Consider the following 16,670-nt stretch of genomic DNA (forward strand, 5'->3'; position numbering starts at 1 on the left):
GTGTTGAGTGTAGGCCTAGCTATGTGTGATGCAGAGGTAAATGAAGCCATGTGGGCCCCTGAAATGGCGGCTGCCTGACCTCTAAACTGGGACAATGGGATTGTGGGGTAACAGCGCTGGCGTTGCACACCGTGGCGGTAGGCGGTCGTAGACCGTGGCGCAATGCTGCATTGGTTAACATTGGACCCTATGGGTCCCAGGAGCCAATGAACAGGTGCGTCGGCGGTGATGATGCGCACCGCCGTGGACGTCACCGCCATTTTCTATCTGTTCAATCACTAGATACCTGACCTTCAACAGGAGAGGACCTACACTGCAAGTGCTGCTGTGACCTCGGTCTGGAAGCGACGATGGCTGCTGCGTCTGGGGAAAGGGCCCCTGCCTTCACTGCTCAGGAGTTGGAGAAACTGGTAGACGGGGTCCTCCCCCACTACACGCTACTCTACGGTCCTCCAGACCAACAGGTTAGTACACAGGGAGCACGTTGTATGGGCTAGGCCTGGGTGGAGAGGGCTGGTTGGAAGAGGGAAGGGGGCAGAGTTCATAGAACATTAATGCATGTGAATGAATGGGCCACATGGCCAGAGTAGGGAGGGGGCCACTCACATCGACGGTGCAGTTGGTAATGACTGTTCCTCTTCCCTTTGTGCATGTCATGTAGGTCAGCGCCCACCAGAAGAGGGACATTTGGCGTGCCATCGCCAAGGAGGTCCAGACCCTGGGGGCCCACCAGAGACGGGGCATCCACTGCCGGAAAAGATGGGAGGACATTCGCTGCTGCAGCAAGAAGACGGCAGAGGCTCAGCTGGGGATGGCCTCCCAACGTGGGAGGGGTGCCCGTCGCACCATGACCCCCCTGATGTTCCGGATCCTTGCAGTGGCCTACCTGGAGTTGGATGGGCGCTTGAGGGCATCACAGCAGACACAAGGGGGTGAGTACAACCTCCTTCTGCGGAGTTTGTGCGCAGTAGAGGGGTCTGGGTGGGGGAGGAGGCCTGTGGGTGTACCTAGGCCAGCCAGAAACACGAAGACTAGGCCCCTCTGTAATGCAGCCCATGAGGCACTCTACCCCACCTCAGTAGAGTGCCAAGTCGAGGTATAGTTGCCCCTGTGGCATCCATGTGTGCAGATGTCCACCATTGCTATGTAGGCCATATCCCAGAAATTGCATATGCAGAGGGCAGGAGCACAGCGTAATGCAGGGGGCTGCTGTGTCTGTCTTGTCCGCCAACGGTAGCGGTATGCCATGCACTGTCTTTCTTCTGTCCCCCCCCTTTTTCTGCTCTCCCTGTTCTTTTGTACATCAGCATCATCAGGTGGAGGTACAGTGGCACCGGAGCACGAGGGAGCTGCATCCCACATGGCCATTGAGGGCCACACCACGGACTTTGAATGCATCAGTGGGACAGAGGGCGAGGGGAGCTTCACGTCGGCCACCGGATCACCAAGCAGCGACACGGACTCGTCCGCCGATGGGGGCTCCCTTGTGGTGGCGGCACCATCTGTGCGCCCCACTTCTACAGGTACAGCCGCCACCTCCCCTACCAGCACTGCCCTCCCAGCAGCCCCTCAGCGTTCGCCCCGTGCCCGCTCACCCAGGAGGGTGGGCATCACCTTCGCCCCAGGCACCTCAGGCCCTGCCCCAGTCACCCCTGCTGCCCTCAGTGAGGAGGCCATTGACCTCCTCAGGTCACTCACTGTTGGGCAGTCTACCATTGTGAATGCCATCCAGGGTGGAGAACGAGAGTTGCAACACGGTAATGCATTCCTAGAGGGCATTCATTCTGGTCAGGCTGTCCTTCAGCGAACCCCGCAATCTCTGGCCTCAGCACTGATGGCAGCAATTGTCCCTGTGTCTAGCCCCCCCCTCCAACCTCCTCCACCCAGACCCAATCCCCTGTACCCCAGCCCATCCCAAGCACATCTACAGACCACCATGCACACAAGTCAGCACACACAGGTAGCTCAAGCAAACATAGGCACCACACAACCCACAGGCACTCACGCAAGCCTTACCCACATACAGACACAGCAACATCCACTGCCTCCACTGCGTCCCCCTCCTCCTCTTCTCCCTCCTCCCTCCCAGTCTCGTCTACACACACACCTGCATGCACCACATCTACAGGCACCATGAATCGCACCAGGACACCCAGCACCCCAAGCCGCTCACCTGCACTCACCACCTCCACTGCCATTTACACGTCCCCTGTGTCCTCTCCCAGTGTGTCTGTGACGCCCCCTCCCAAAGTACACAAACGCCGGCAATCACACACCCAACATCCATCCACCTCACGACAGCCTCCAGTACCTGCACCTCCACCCAAAACACCTAAAGTGACACCTCCTACAACCACCTCCTCTTCCTCCACTCCCAGGCCCCCTCCAACTACCCATCCCAGTGTTCGTCAGAAACTGTCCCTCTGTAAAGTTGACCTTTTTGCCCCCACCCCACCCCTCCAATTCATCAGTGCCGTCGTAGCGCCTCAGCCAGAAAGCCTCCAATACCAGTGGTGCCTGTTCAAGGTATGTGGAATGCACCGGCCACCAGGGAAGGCAGTGTGACCCGGAGCCAAGGCACTGGCAGCCCACCTCCTGTAAAGGCTCTGAAATTGGAGAGTGGACGACGGGACCGTGTGAAGACTCCTGGTGGGAAAACAACTCACATGGGTTCCAAGGGGATTGGAGAGTCAGCTGTGACTCCACCAAAGGTGGGGAAGGGCCAGAGGAAGTCTGCCCAGCCTGTTGTGAGTATCACGGCGGAGAAAGGCGCCATCATTCCCGGCGGTCGAGACCCAACCGCCAGCACCGTCGTCACTAGTCAGGAGACCACCACTGGAGTCATTGCCCAGGAGGGCCCAAGTATCGCCACTGGTCAGGAGACCACCGCCGGAGTCAGTGCCCAGGAGGGCCCAAGTATCGTCACTGGTCAGGAGACCACCGCCACCACCGGAGTCAGTGCCCAGGAGGGCCCAAGTATCGTCACTGTTCAGGAGACCACCGCCGGAGTCAGTGCCCAGGAGGGCCCAAGTATCGTCACTGGTCAGGAGACCACTGCCACCACCGGAGTCAGTGCCCAGGAGGACCCAAGTATCGTCACTGGTCAGGAGACCACCGCCGGAGTCAGTGCCCAGGAGGGCCCTGGCTGCCACAGCCCAGGTGGGCTATGAGGGAACGTCATGACACACACCAATGCCCAGTCGAGGGAACGTCATGCCACACACCAATGCCCAGTCTAGGGAACGTCATGCCACACACCAATGTCCGTACCAGAACCGCCATGGCAAAGCACAGCTGAACAGGGCAATTCCCGCCATGGTGAAGACCACTGAACAGTCCAGAACCGCCATGGCAAAGCACCGCTGAACAGGGCAATGACCGCCATGGCAAAGCACTGCTGAACAGTCCAGAACCACCATGGCAAAGCACCACTGAACAGTCCCGAACCGCCATGGTGAAGACCGCTGAACAGGGCAAGCACCGCCATGGCAAAGCACCGCTGAACACGGCAATGACCGCCATGGTGAAGACCGCTGAACAGTCCAGAACCGCCATGGCAAAGCACCGCTGAACAGGGCAATGACCGCTATGACAAAGCACCGCTGAACAGTCCAGAACCGCCATGGCAAAGCACCGCTGAACAGTCCCGAACCACCATGGTGGAGACCGCTGAACAGGGCAAGCACCGCCATTGCAAAGCACCGCTGAACAGTCCCGAACTGCCATGGCAAAGCACCGCTGAACAGTCCAGAACCGCCATGACAAAGCACCGCTGAACAGGGCAATGACCGCCATGGCAAAGCACCGCTGAACAGGGCATGCACCGGGTAAGAATGAATAGACCGCCACATCAAGCATCCTTATCCCATGTGAAGCTGGGACAGTGACTGGACAGGAACTTTCACAGGGAGACTAATCCAGTCTGGGCACCAGTCCCCCTCACGAGCCACTGGCGGATGTTATCTACTTGCGAAATTGAGGCTTTGCACTCCCCAGGATGGCACAGTGGGCATGCCACCCACTGTAGAGACTTGAGAGACTGTGGCTTTGCACTCCCCAGGATGGCACAGTGGGCAAGCCACCCACTCTAGAGACTTGAGAGACTGTGGCTTTGCACTCCCCAAGATTGAACAGTGGGAAACCACCCACTGTAGAGACTTGAGAGACTGTGGCTTTGCACTCCCCAGGATTGAACAGTGGGCATGGAGCCCCGTCGTGCAGTCATCCGGCTGAGGTGCCCCACCTTCCTTTCCCCCTGAGGTGCCTGTAGTATTTCTAAGCAAAATGTGAGGTCCCCCCTTGTTCTTCTTTCTTTTTTTACAATTTAGCAATGTTATCTATTTAACAGTCAAAGAGGTCAAAGTTTAAGTGAGGAGAGTTCAAGTGAACGCAATCATAAATATCACGCCAGTCTTTACAAAGTCCAATACTATCCAAGATTTATTGGATCACATCTTCTGATAATCAATATCTTCCATGAAGATACATCTTGAGCCATACACATTGAGCCAACACGTGTTTCGTCTTGGGATAGTCCTTTTGTCCCCAACGACTTCTTCAGGGCTCTAAATTATGAATACATAATTTGTATTAGAAACCAAAATGCTCAAACCAAAGAATACTTAGCGAAAAATTTAAAATAACCTTAAAAGAAAAGAGAGACAGTGAAAACCAGATGGTGTGAGAGGAATAGTGATTCACCTGATTATCAAGCCTTAAATGATCAATTCTGAACACCAAATAACCAATAACAAAACATCACCTAAAGCACACCCTCATTAGTGCTCCATCAGGTTAACCTATGACGATGGTCACAGTGCTACCAATAACCAGAATAAAATTAAAACATACAAGAAAAACAAAAGGTGAAACTTATATATGTGATGACAAGAACCACTTCTTAGTTCCCCACACAAAATAATCTATGTATGTGCAGTTCAATTTAAATTTAACAAGCAAGATATTAATGGGTATTCACCAAAATATATCATATTTGTCAATGTATAGTTAAGGTTAATTCAACCATATATACTTACAATCTCATATAATCTTGAGTTATTTTAGAGTGTCCTTATTTTGACTATGTAGTACATCAGAAAGGTATACCTATTAAAACAATGAACAACAACCAACATGACTATATGAGTGACCACAAGCCCAATTTGAAAGTCCAAAATAAGTTAAAAACGTGAGTCTTACATCTAGTTCCTCGAATCTTAAAAGCTCATGAATTTTTGATGGCCGTATACTTCAAGGCTAAACAGAAACATATATATTTTAATTGTTGTAGTCCCCAAGACTATAATCACCATTAATCAAAGTTCAACATTTTCAACTGGAGCAATCCAGATACAATCTCTGAAAAGTCCTTACCTCCTACAGTTGTAATCGAAACAAAATTAGTGTTCCCATGATAAGGAAACGCTATACTGCGAGTGCGCGACGGCGCGTCTCGCTTCTACAAACATTTAAATAAGTTTCCGCCGTTCCTGTTAACGAACGTACCATATACGTTGTATCTAAAATCAGAACACGTTACGTCCCGAGTACGCAAATGCGCGTCTCGTGTCTGCAGTATTACGAAGTATTTCCGGAGCGCGAGTTCAACGCGCATGCTACAATCAAAAACGGACTAAAACTAATGCTTAGAACAACGCGGAAAGCAATAATAATGATGTTAACAGTCAAGTGTGTCAAACGAATCCATGCGTCAAAGACTACAAAAATCGTAGGGGCCAAAATAAAACTCATGCAGAAATAGACTATATCACAAACACAACTTAATTGGCTATTAACGTTGCACTCCGGGCACACGTCCAAGTTAGAGAATAGAACTTATTATCAAACTGCCTGCCCACATACATAAGAGGAATAGTAAAGATGATATGAAGAATAGAAGAAGACAGAATATTAATTTAACAAATTGATTATAACCTGAGGTTTATCGAAACTTCAACACTACAGAAATAATAGTGTGAGAATTTTGGTTTAAAATGACAAAACAAACATGAAAATATATTGAAACAGTAAATAGACCCCAAAAATCTTTGATATGATAATCCTAAAATTAACCATAACTTATCTATTAGAGAAATAGTAGTGTGGGAAACATGGTTATAATGACAAGCTATACGTGAATAAATTTGAAACTAAACATAAACCCAAGTGTCCTCAATATCATCAATGGTTAACATGTTAAATTCTCAGTAATCTCCCAAAAAGAACTCCAACTCTCTGTCAGAGTTGAGGCCTACTTCAACAGCCTTTAGCCTCATTATCCACATAGCCTCTTTTCTACGTAACATTAATTCACGATTACCCCTCCTTGGGTCACGGGGAACATGTTCCAGTCCAAAAAATTCAAAGTTCTTATACACTGATTGTGAATTGCATGATAAAATATGAGCAACTAATGGATATCTTACATCACCATTTTTAAGCAAGCGAATATGTTCTCCAATCCTTGCCTTTAATGGGCGTATTGTACTCCCCACATAGATGCGAGCACATTTACATTGTATTATGTAAATAACATGAGTAGTGTTACGGTTCATCATGGTACAAATTTTGTAGACTTTCCCTTCAAAGGAGAATTCTTTTATCTTATGGCAAGCCCACCGACAGACTCCACAATTACCGCCTTTAAAGAAACCAATGACCTTCGAAGATAGCCAGGTTTTATCAGGAGGCACAGTAGTGAAGCTAGGACTCAACATGTTCCTTAAAGTAATGCCTCTTCGGTATGTGGTGGGCACTCTTGCAGGTACTAGCTTACTGATTGATTCATCATGTGTTAACAAGTGCCAATGTTTGGCCACAATCTTTCCCATGATTAAAGATGCATCATTGAAATCTGTTATCAAACGCACCTTGTTGGATTCATCTACCATTTTCTTTGAATCTTTAATTTTCAGGGTATCTTCCCTATTGATTTTTTTGCTTCTTCATTGTGCCTTTTTAATCACTTTATTAGAGTAACCTCGTGCTCTAAACCTTTTACCCATGTCATTCACATGAAACAAAAATTCATTGTCCAGACTACAATTTCGTCGCGCCCTTACCATTTCACCATAAGGAATGGACGCAATTTGATGTCGTGGGTGTGCGCTCCCCGCATGTAAAATTGAATTACAAGCTGTAGTCTTCCTATAGAGTCTACTTTGGATCTTATTATCTGTAATAAACACCTCGACGTCCAAGAAGACAATCTTCTCTGCACTGTATTGATACGTAAATTCCACATTCATGGTGTTGGAGTTTAGGAAAGTACAAAATTCCAATAGCTTATGTTCTCCTCCAGTCCAAATCAGGAAGCAGTCATCTATAAATCTGCCCCAATATAGAATGTCTGTTTGCCACTGAATAGATTCAGAGCCCCAAACCCATTTATGCTCGAACCACCTCATGAATAAATTTGCGTAGGAGGGAGAGAATTTGGAGCCCATTGCAACACCTCGTTTTTGTCTATACCAACCATTATTAAACAAGAAAAAGTTGTTGTCAAGAATCAAGTGAATCATTTCCAATACCATCACAGTATGTTGCCAAAGGCTTGCTGATCTTTTGGTTAGAAAAAAACGAGTGGCTTCTAGACCCAATTCATGTTTAATACAAGTGTAGAGGGATACTACATCCAGTGTTACTAACAGCATGTTACTGTCCCATTCGATATCATTCAAAATACTCAGGATATGGGTAGTGTCTTTAATGAAAGACGGAAGATTACAAACTATTGGTTGTAAAAAACAATCAACAAATTCCGAAAGTCTTTCCGTTGGTCCCTGTAGTATTTCTATCTGATGCCCCGGCAGTGTTCTCTCCGATTGTGGCCAGGAATCTTTTGTGGGCCTCGCACATGCATTTTTGGACTAGTGGTGCACGGACATTGATATGTACATATCTGCACTACTTCTCGTACTGTATATATTTCTGCCAGATTTTCGTATATATCTGTATATTTTTGCAAGACTTGTTTATTGCAACATTACAATGTTTGAACGGATTTCACTTTGTCTTTGCATTCTTCCGGGGAGATTGTGGGTTGTTACTGTGATGTTTGGAAATGCATTGGTGTGTATGTTGTAATATGCGAGGGTGGGGGTGTTTCGTGGGTGTCCCCCTAACTTTTGCCTCCCCCTCCCCCATGTCGTAGGTGCAGTACTCACTGTTGTCTTCGGCGCCTACGTAGATGGTGGTCGTAGAGGAGCAGAAAGACAAGCGCAGGGAGTATTTGTAGTTCCGGCTCCATGGAGTCCTCGTTCCTCGTGGGATGTGTTCAGGTGAGCGTTTTCCCATTGCAGCAACTGTTTCCGCCGTGTTTTTATCCACGGTGAATCCGCCCCGGAAAAGGTGGCGGATTTGCGGGTTGTGATACTATGGGCGGTACATTGTCTTCCGCCTGTCTGTTGGCGGTGACCGCCGCGCTGCTTGTCTGTACCGCCGTGGCGGGCGGTGTGTTAAAGTGGCTGTCTTTGTTGGCGGTTTCCGCCAGGGTCATAATTCCCTTTTTTTTCCGCCTGCCTGTTTGCGGTATTACTGCCGCTTTAACACCGTCCGCCAGGGTTGTAATGACCCCCTATGTGTGTTGCAGACTGGTTTGCTACCAGAAAATTATTTTGCAATCTGACCTATTTTAAACTAGGTCAGTTCACAAAGTAAGGAATTAGAGTTAGTCACAATCTGACCTACCTGATTAATATTCATTAGGTAGGTCATAAATTGAGACTCACTCTGATTGTCCAGGATCACACGGATGGTAGCCTGCAAGGATCAACTGATCACCATGCCTCTAATTGCTCTCCGCAAAGGAAACAGGCCTGCTTTTAAAAAAAGAATGATTTTTTTTTTAAATGTTGCAGTGACAGTTAGCAGTGGTCCTATGCACCACTGTCTACTCCTCCAGAAAGTTTTACCCCAATTCATAAAAGGGAAATGGTCCAAAGGGTACCTTTTCTCTTCTGCAATGGGTTACCACCCCAACTTGGAAGCCTATAATTTTTCATTGGTTTGTGAACAAAAGTCCGATCACACACCATTGATACATATGTTACTGAATTTAAATTTAGGAGGGGCACAAGGCCCTTCCTAATTGTGATTTGGTAACAATTTGAAATTCCTTTTTAAGAATCTGCATAGATTTGCCAACTCCAAAATTGGCATTTGCACATAGGGAAACCTATGTTACGGTATTAGCAAACACTGTGTTTTTTTGGAATTTTAGTGTTTGCAAGCACAAATTAGGTTAGGACATCTAGCCGCCCTACGCTGTATAGGTTAGAAACTCCAATTTAAACTGTTATGGACTCAAAAGGAAGTCAATGCAGATCGAAGAGAACGGGGGTGATGTGGTTAAACTTCTTTGTGGATAGGAGAAGTCTACCTGTGTATTGAACAACTACTTTGAGTGGGTGAGGATCCATTACAATAGCCTGCTCAAACTGCATTATGAAAGACTGATCATGACAGTATTGTAGTGTGGTCAGTTTTACGTATATTTTGTGCATTAGCTTCAGGCCTTAGGCCTCTGTGCACTTTGCCCTAAATATATTTTATTCATTTGCTAACAGCTTAGAGCCTCTGTGCACTTTGCTCTAAATGCTTTCTATTAGGCTTCGTACTGTTATTTTACAGAATAGCCAGTTCTACGGTGTTGTTTTTTATTCATATCACACTGTTTTGCCTACTTCAGCACTGGAGTTCTTCATAACATATTCACTCTGTGCTTTAGTCAAGGATACAGTCTGGTACATTGCCGATAGACGTGGTAGGAGTCTAGACTTGCCATTCCTGCGTAGGAACATTTTGTGATCACGATGACATGTTAGTTATAAAATCACTTCCTTGTCCCAATACATGAAAGAGGGAGATTCCGACCAGGGAACCACAACTAGACGCTGACTGCCTCGTTGCAGATGCTGAACCAGATCACAGGCCTTTGCTCAGGTATGAGTGTGTCCGTCTCCCTAGTGATACAGAAAGGCAAGCTGAAAGCTTAACATGCTGTGCTCTAAATAGAACAAGCAGAGGGAGAGTAGAAACGGTTAGGAATTATGATAGCTTTATTTCTATGTTTTACTCTCCTGGTTACTATATCAATCCTACTATGTTGTATTGTTCTGGTTATTGCGGCTCACGCCTTAATATCTAAAATACAGTTGTTTTATTAAAACATTATATAAAACTTATACTGTCTTTGTCATTTGTATATGAGACCATATTGTGAATGAGAGAGTTGGATTGGATCTAAGTGACCACGACTTCCCTGAGAAGTTCCAAAGATGTCATGCGCTCGGCTGCCCAATCATTTCTTCCCCGTGGGAGAAATGAGGCACTGCTAGTTAGCCGGAGCAACAACCGGATTTAGGGTGACAGAGTTCCTTACACGTGGGTCAGACTCAGTCCCCACACCGTTATCGATCCTGCTGCCTAGAAATCCAGTAGTCTCATTTAGGATAATGAGAGCCCACGCGACATGGCGCCGCCAACGTTTGGTCTGGCTCTAATGTTTGGGTCCGACTGACTCTCTCGGTCTCGTATATATTTTGACTCCTCGGTTCCGTATGCGGAGACGTCCGTGGGGCTGAGGGTTTCCGCTACCACAGGTTGGGTACATCCTATTACTGAGTGGTTGGTTGTTCAAGCTTGAACTTTGAAAGGAAATACCCCGATATTGGTGTGCCTTCTCTGTCCTAGAGCCATTATTGTTATACTAATGGCGAATCCAGTTGTAATAAATATACCGCTTAATATGCGATTGCCGCTCACGGGTCATCTGATAACACATGGACTGACGGTCCAGGGGAGTCCGGTCACTTTTGTGGTGGACGCCCATGCAGCCTATAGAACAGAACTTTTTTATTCTTGGGTCATATTTCCAGCAGCTGATGGGGGTACAAATACTTTTCACGAATATACTGTTGCGAATGTCCCTGGACAATACAGGGCTTATGCATACTTAGAAATACCTTTATCTTATCAAGAACACCATAATTGGCTTGATGGCGCCCTCCCACATTCAGTAACACCAGTAAGGTTAGGTCCGTTGAGTAATGATGGTCCGACCTGGCCTTTATTGGCTACATATACACCATATCCTAGAGTGGCAAATGTGGCAGTGGCTGAGGTGCGTCGTTTATGTGTGGAATTAACTGCAACGTACAGACGATTAGTTCAGTTTGTGATGCAGACATTAAATACTAATGCAGCGCGTGCTGCTCCAGCTCACCCACATGCGGTGGTGCCGGGAATAAATCCGGCCACTGTACACTCTGTAATGGGCAAAGTACCGGCTAAACGTGAGGAGACTCCATTTTGGCTGGCGCAAAAAATTAATACGCTGGAAGCAGTATTTCCCCATACGGGACCTCAGGATAAGCATAGAATTTTGACGATGTGTTTGCCGTATGGGATGGTTCCTACGGTGGATCTTTGTAATACTTGGGGCACGGTGTTTGCCGCTCTCTATACTACAGCACACGGTACACCGACTTTGGCTAATTTGCCGGAGGTGCTTAAACAAATTCAGGATGAATATGGGGCTGCCCCTGACTTGGATTTAGGCATGCAATTGATGGGTAATTTTGACGCGGTTTCTTCTATTATTTTGAGTAATCTCAAGGGGGAGGCTGTAGCACTAGCAGTGCGAATGCGTCTTCGGGACGTTCCGCAGATTAATCAGGAGCGGGAACTTCCGAGAATAATAGCTGAAACATATTCTAGTATTGGTTGTGATAGCCTAGGGGCTCGACCGCAGAAGCCACAATTGCAGGGTAAAAATAATAAGGATAATTCTAAGCAACAGCAACCTGAGGGTGCGAAAAAGCGCTGGGATAAGAAGCAGCAAACACCTAAGAAAGATGGTGGGCAGTCTCCGCAACCGGAGACCCCACAAAATAAGTATAATCTCAGGAATAGGGATACTTTGAAGACGCCTGATAGATATCAATATACTGATACGCGCCAATCTCGTTCCTTTCAGGACTCCTCGGAGAAAAGAAGTGAGAGAGGTGGGCGGTCAGAGCGGAGGACGGAGTACGTGAAACCGAGACAGGATTCACAACGCTCAGCGGAGGTTTCTATTAAACAAGAAGAGAAACCGCTGCAACAAAAACAGCAGTTTAAAAAGAAGAAAGTGGCAGCAGTCTCAGTTAGACATGCCGCTCAAGATGAGAGTTCTCTTGACGAACAAGACATGGGCGTTAGCGCTGTTAGACAGCGCGGCAGAGGTCACAATAGTTCGCCGGAGTCTTCTAGAGCATCTGGAGGTGAAAGCAACTGATGACTTCATACAAGTCGAGACGGCGGATATGCGAGTCTCTGATCCTGATCAAGTATATCTTGTGACTCTACGATTAGAAGGGGACATTGACCGCGTTGTACACGCCATCTTTTGGGACCATATGGTGAAATCATATGATGTCCTGTTGGCCGAACAAGATTGGCCACCTGACTTTGTTCGCGACTGTCCAGTTGGGGAGGAGGTTATTGCGCCTTCCTTTTCACCACTTGTTCCGAGAGAACTAGCGGAGTCATATGGTAAATCATGGGCTCTAGCACAAGCCCCCGCCCTATATAGAAATAATGTGGGGTGGGATAAACAATCACCTTATCATGTCATTCCCATTAAAGGAGAACCTCAGCCACAGCCGCAATATCCTATTAAATTTGAAGCAAGGGCATCGGTTCGGAAGATTCTTACACAATTGGAGTACCAAGGTGTGATTGAGCCTTGTGTCTCGCCGATGAATAATCCCTTATTTCCGGTTGCTAAACCGGACCATTCCTATAGGATAGTGGTGGATTACAGACATTTGAATAGTCATACACGCACATATGCAATACAGAATTCACATAGCGCTGCGCTTATGAATAATATAGTGCGTAAAAAATACAAAACAACATTGGATATCTCGAATGGATTTTTCTGCCAGAATATAGCACCCGAAAGTCGGGACTATACCAGTTTCAGTGCGTTTGGCTCTCAGAAAAAGTTTTGTCGTTTACCTCAGGGGTATAAGAATAGCCCAGGACTGTTTTCGGCTCGTGTGACTGAACTTCTGCACGAGTTGGACCCTGCGGCGTTATCATATGTTGATGACATTTATTTGACGGACGATGAGATTCTACAACATCTCAGTCGCGTATAGCGCATTGTTGTGGGTTTTGCTGATATTGGTTATAGGTTTAATTTTAAGAAATCGAAGATTGCCTTCCTCAGTGTTATTTTCCTGGGATATGAGTTATCGAGTGAGGGCAAGAGCCTGGCGCCACATTTTTTGGAGAAATGTGCTTTACTGCAGCCTCCTAATACGGTTCGGAAGCTCCAGTCTTTGTTGGGGTTTCTGAATTTTGGCAGAACTTACATTCCTGATTATGCTACACGTATAAAACCCTTATATGAACTGATTTGCCCGAATTTTTCAAGTAGATTTTGGACGATTGAGCATACACACATACTGCGAGAGCTGCAGAATGATCTCTTAGCGGTTAAACATTTACACACACGGGACAATAAAACTCATTTGGTCATCAGGGTGATTCCTGGGGCTGTTGGATTTACGTATGTCACCTTTAATGAAGGGGAGACAGTCCCGATAGCATACAAGTCCCACTTGTATTCTGCTGCAGAACAACGTTTTGCACAGACTGAGAAAATTCTCACTGCAGTACAGATGGCTGTGATCAAAGAAAGACCGCTAGCCCAGGGCCAACGCATTATTGTTGTTTCCCCAATTCCGGCCTTGGAGGCTGTTACAAAAGCGAGTGTTCCTAATTCGAAAGCTTTACACCCGCGGTGGATACAATGGGCTACGTCTTTGGCGGCCACTGATGTGGATTACATATTTGACCCTAAGCTGCAGACTCAAGAATTTCTTCAATATGAAATAGAGTACCCGGTTCCTGCTGGCACATTGCCTATTGACCAATATGAAGTGGTCATGTATACCGATGGCTCTGCGCAACCGGCGGTTGGGACTAAACAACAGTATTCTGCTGCATGTGCGGTGGTGAGCGGGACTATGGAGGGGGGAGTCTTCTGCCCCCGACATACTTATACTAAAACCTTGGGAGATTGCACGGCACAGCTGGCTGAGCTCAAAGCTCTTTTGTTAGCGTTGAAGCATGCAGAGCCGGCGATATTGACCTTGCTAGTCTGTGACTCCTACTACTGTGTGCAATCCTTCAATGAATATCTGCATTATTGGAAAATGAATGGGTTCAGAGATTCTAAAGGCAACACCATTAAACATAAATTGTTGTGGGGTAAGGTTGCGGGTCTGAAAGAGACGCTTCCTAAAGTCCATGTTGTGAATACACTTGGACACCAGCGCGTTGGAATACACGTTGCTGGGAATACTTTGGCTGATGAGGCTGCAAAGTCGGCAGTGGCTATCGCCACTGTAGCTGCGGTAACTCGTTCGAGTTCAAAACCAGACATAGAGATTTCGGCTGCCATAAAAGCTACGGCTGATGGCACGCCATTTCCTAAAGGATTCCCTTCTAAATATAGTTACTGCTTGAGTGGTGCACTAAATGCTGTTGTTAATATTCCAGGCGTTGGTGTACGTGAGTTACCGAATAAGATTGAGAGACCTCGATTAATTTCTGCGGCGCATGAAGGGGTGGGATCTGCGCATGCTGGTGTGGCTGCCACGATTTCGCTTTTACAGGCCCGTTATTGGTGGCCTGGTCTCTATAAGGAGACAAAGCAGTATGTCCTTTGTTGTGACGTCTGTCAACAAATTAAAGCATCGTCGGCTAGACGCCCGCAGCAGACTCCTCTTCTGATATCAAATAGACCATTACAGTGTGTGTACTTGGACCATTGTGGTCCACTGACACCAGATAGTGCATACAAATACATATTGGTTGCTGTAGATTCGTGCTCCAGATTTGTGTGGGTCTGGCCACAGCGCTCGGCTGACGCTCGGACTGTTATTAAAGATTTGCGTATCTTTGTCGATACATTTGCAGTTGCGGCTTTTCATTCGGACCAGGGCCCTGTTTTTGCCTCTAAGGCATTCAGGGACACCATGGCTTCATTGGGGGTCCAACTCCAATTCTCGTCTCCATTTCATCCCGAGGGAAATTCTGTCGTGGAGCGTTTAAATCGTGATTTAAAGCAATCCTTAACAGCCAGGGTTATAGGTACGGGTCATAGTTGGCTAGCCCACCTGTATGGAGTACAGAGAGCACTTAATAACTTGCCTAGAAGGTCACTGGGGGGTCGTACTTCATATGAGTGCCTGTTCGGAACACGAATGTATGTTCCTGATCTAGATGGTCCTGGTGTGGAGGCGGCAGAAACGCCCTTTGACATAAATGATCGTGTCACTGTTTTGCAGGATTTACAACAATTCCGTGAAGATAACTCTTCTGCAAGTGCTGCCTCCTCTGGAATTAAGGATGAGCCAGTAACACCTACTGGTTGGATACCCAGGATTGGGGATCTAGTGCGTGAAAAGGTTGCAGTAAAGAAAGAATTTGGTCCTTCTTATCGAGCACCTGTCCCGGTGTTGGGGGTGAGCGGCACGAGAACTGTGATTTTGCCGCCGCTGCAAGGGGCCAAAGGAAATCGTTTTGTTTCCATTGATAATGTCAAGTTACAACATGTGGCCGATTCTGCACAGCAGACCAAGAGGGACACCCAGTAGTTCCGGCATCCCTCTCACTACTGGGGAAGAAGTCCCGCTGCAGGTGATTAGCACCGACCATGTTTCCTCTCCGAGCTTGGGGAGGGTGGAAGATGATCTTGCGATTGTTCCACAGTCGACGATTGATATTGATTCTTGTTCTCAAGTTGCTGTACGTTCTACTGATGTTTCTGAACATGTGATTTATAGCGTACCTAGGAGAGAACCTCCATCAGCTTCCTTGTTCACTGTTGCACCTTTTGCGAGAACTGCCTCTGGCTGCTTCAACGACGCGGATGCGGCTGTATCCAGCTCTTCGTCTTCGCTGTCTTCAATCCGAGGTCCACGTAAGCTACTAAGTTGGCTTAGACGTACATATTTTGTTGTTCCTTGGAACTATTTGTGGCTTTTTATGGCTGTACTGACTATTTTTTTATGGTTGGGATTTGTGGTTACCTTTTTTCTGGTAATACATGGTCATTTTCTTCATGATCGATCAGACATTGAGCACGTGGAGACTGTGTTGAGACCACATTTTTCGTCTCATATGGTTCGAAGAGACTTATCCAATGTGAACATTTCTGCAATACCAATTCCGGATGGAATTGTGTGGGATAAAGTAATGTTTGATATATATGGTCCAACTGAATTGATTCAAATACCGTATGTTCTTAAGTTATCAATGAATGATATTGTTATTCCAGGCATTGTTTCTGATGATTGGGATGTGAAGACAGTAGATGCTATGCTAAAAGATTTGCAATATTATACTGTCTATGACGATGAAGATGCTTACCAATTTAAAGATAATCATGGTGATATGTTTTGCTACACCTATTATGGACACCACTTTATTCACAAAGCGAGTAGCCCTAAGTCCATCTTTAATTATGTACAATGGGAACATTGCTCGACTCCTCCACAAGGGAGTTCGAAAACGTATAATGATAAATTTGCATATTTTTCTGGGCATGATCAGCGAAACGCTAAGTCTTACTATTTTAAAGTGACACCGTATTCTAATAAGCAAATTTTGTT

The sequence above is a fragment of the Pleurodeles waltl genome, chromosome 3_1 (genome assembly GCF_031143425.1).
Source record: "Pleurodeles waltl isolate 20211129_DDA chromosome 3_1, aPleWal1.hap1.20221129, whole genome shotgun sequence".
NCBI lineage: Eukaryota > Metazoa > Chordata > Amphibia > Caudata > Salamandridae > Pleurodeles > Pleurodeles waltl.